We start from the raw sequence: 3,211 nt of genomic DNA, 5'->3' as shown, positions 1-3,211 counted from the left end.
ACCTCCATCAGAATTAACCCTTGGCATTTCCGTGGCAGTCCAGTAGTTACGACTGCCAATACAGGCGACACAGATTTGATCCTTGTTTGGGGAATTAAGATCCCACATGACCCCAAGATTTGGTCAGAGAAAAAAGAATTAACTCTTACATGTAGTAGAAGTGAAAGCCTGTAGACAAAATCTCTGCACCATGGAGCTCTTCTTAAAGTAACAGGCAGAAGGAAAGGAGTGTGGGGCCCAGAGTCTTCTTGTTATTCAGTTGCTACAAGTGTCCAACTCTTTGAGAACACATGGACTGCAACCCGCCATGCTCCTCTGTCCTTCACCATCTCCCAGAGTTCGCTCAGATTCATGTCCATTGAGTCGGTGATACCATCCAACCATCTCATCTTCTGTCATCCCCTTCTCCTCCTGCCTTCAATCTTTCCCAGCATCAGGGTCTTTTCCAATGAGTCAGTTCTTCTCCTCAGATGGCCAAAGTATTAGAAGTTCAGCTTCAGCATCAGTCCTTCCAATGAATATTCAGGGTTAATTTCCTTTAGGATGGACTGTTTTGATTTCCTTGGAGTCCAAGGGATTCTCAAGAGTCTTCTCTGGCACCACAATTCCAAAGCATCATCTTAAAATATGAATAGTTTAATTACCAAAAGTCTCTAATAGCAAATTGTTATCTGTGTCAGTTTCAGGAACTCCTCGTATTAACTTAAACTTCTAACATTCAGTTAGAAAAGCATATGTAAATCAGGTGGGCAGAAAGAGGAGACAGTGGAGGCTGAAAACAACCTTCACCTCTGTCACTGGATGTATTTGGGATTTATGCTTAGAGATTCACATGCCCACCAACTTGAGAGCTTTGTTGTAAATGCTTTGCCCCTAAGTACCGTTGACTTATGTCTCCCTGTGCCTGTCCTGACACCCACTTTGTAATCCCACACAGGGGGACTGGTCATGTAGACTCCTTTGCCAATTCACACATGTACTGATGCTCCTCCAGCCAAATCCACGTCATCCAAGATGAGGACTGCACCCTCCCTTGCACAAAGACAACATCCGCCAGCCAAGCGGAGTTACACGGAAACCGAATCTACCCCTACGAGGTGTCTTCTTTCCCTTAAGAGCTAGAAGAGGTTGGTCAAACTGGCAATGACAAGAGCCCTGCAATACCAGGGCTCTGAAAGCAGAAAGAGCCGCAGAAGGGAGAGGGGAGGAGATTAACAGCACACAGATGGACGCTTGTGATGGAGACACAAAGATGGGATCCAAGGAGTCTGGAAGCGAAGGTAAATCAATTTTAGGACAGATGTCGGCTGGTAAGGATGGAGCCAAGACAGTCAGAAGCAACAGCTGAGGATTCTCTAGGCAAAAAGCCCAAAATGAGTTTGAGGGGAAATTAGCATGTTTAAAGGGGTAACTTAGAACTCACTAGTTCTAACATGGTTGCTCTTTGTTGTTGGTTAGTCATTAAGTCGTGTAGGATTTTTTGTGCCCCCATGGACGTAGCCCACCAGGTTCCTCTGTCCATGGGATTTCCCAGGCAAGAATACTGCAGTGGGCTGCTGTTTCCTTCTCCTGACCCAGAGACTGGACCTGCGCCTCCCGCTTGGCAGGTGGATTCTTTACCAAATAGTGTTTGGTCCTAAGTTCATCTTCATCAGGTGGATGGTACAAAGAGCATTGGATGTGTTCTTAGACTTACTTTAATTACTAAATTACCCCTGCTTCATTGCATGAAGGATTTCATAGTGGCAATGATGTAGGTATTGAGCAATGGAGAATTTTCTGCTATAGCAGTAAACAAGGGTGTCACAATCATCAGCCTTTGCAGCCCTCCACCTTGAGCCCTGAGGGAACTCAGGGCTGAAAAGAACACCTGCCTTCTAGCAGCCATCAGAGTGCAGGCACTCCCTGCTTTGAGCGTTAAGGAAACTCATGTGAAAACACAGGATACTGGCCCCGGAGAGTTGAGGTGCATATCAAAGGAATGATCTCAGAGAGCCCTGGCTCTTGCCTCTTCTCAGAGAAAAGCCCTAAATCCCTGGACATATCCAGTTTCTTTAATTAGCTGTATCTTTTGATGTTCCCAAGTACTTGCCCTTTGTTGCAAAACTCCTACATTTCCTAGCTCCTCCCCTTGCAGAAACAGCTTGGAGCAATTTCTCAGAGCTCCCTGAAATGCTGTTTCATGGGCTGAAATAAAACTTAACTCTCGTCTCTGACATTAGGCCTTTTTTTTTAATCAGCAGTATCCATGCCAAACAGGCATGTTGTCTTAAGCTCTGCCTTTCTGAGCTTCATACAGAGATTTGTAATATATCATCCATAGATGTTTATGAAAATGTCTGTAATCGCGGGGAAGCCTCATGCTCAGTTGTGTCTGACTCTTTGCGACCCCATGGACTGTAGCCTGCCAGGCTCCTCTGTCCGTGGGATTTTCCAGGCAGGAATACTGGAGTCGGTTACCATTTTCTTCTCCAGGGGATCTTCCCAACCCAGGGATCGAACCCGAACCCAAACCCGAGTATCCTGTATTGGTGTCTCCTGCAGGCAGATTATCCCTGGCCTTCAGTAAATGTTGTTTTTTGTAGTTGTTGTTATTGTTTTGGCTCAGACTAGAAGTTCAGATTATACACAAAAGTTAAAATCAGAAAGAACTTTTAATGTGGAGACACTTCTGAAGACCTAGGGGGAGTTGAATACAGATGAGGAAGCCATGGGGTTGTAGTGAACTCAAAGAGACGCCGCCAAGATCCCACTGCAGGAAGCACTGGGTCCCAGCTGCTGGCTGTGAGGTCACAGGCAGCCTCCGCATGTCAGCCCTATGAAATGGAGTCTTTCCTGCCACAGCAATAAACAAGGATGCCACAGCCATCAGCTGTTCTGGCCCTCCAAATGTGAATTTCTGAACCCACAGTGCGCCCAGGCAAAAAAAACAATGCCTGTGATCTGGTAGCTCTCAGTCTGCCACCACTCCCCACTATGAGGAGGAGTGAAGCATTCGAAAAATCAGATCACAGGATGCTGGTCCCAGATAGCTGAGATAATCATTAAACGAATGATTTCAGGAAGCCCAGATTCTTGCATCTTCCCATACATATATATAGCACAACAGGGCTATATATTCCTTAACTTGAGATTTCCTGGTTTTCTTTTGGTGTTCAGACTACCTGCCCCTTATTATAAGCTTCTATATAACCTGATTCCCCATCCCTCA

The sequence above is a fragment of the Bison bison genome, unplaced genomic scaffold, assembly GCF_000754665.1.
Source record: "Bison bison bison isolate TAMUID 2011002044 unplaced genomic scaffold, Bison_UMD1.0 scf7180017864527, whole genome shotgun sequence".
In the NCBI taxonomy this organism is placed as follows: Eukaryota; Metazoa; Chordata; class Mammalia; order Artiodactyla; family Bovidae; genus Bison; species Bison bison.
This window is presented reverse-complemented; position numbering follows the sequence as displayed.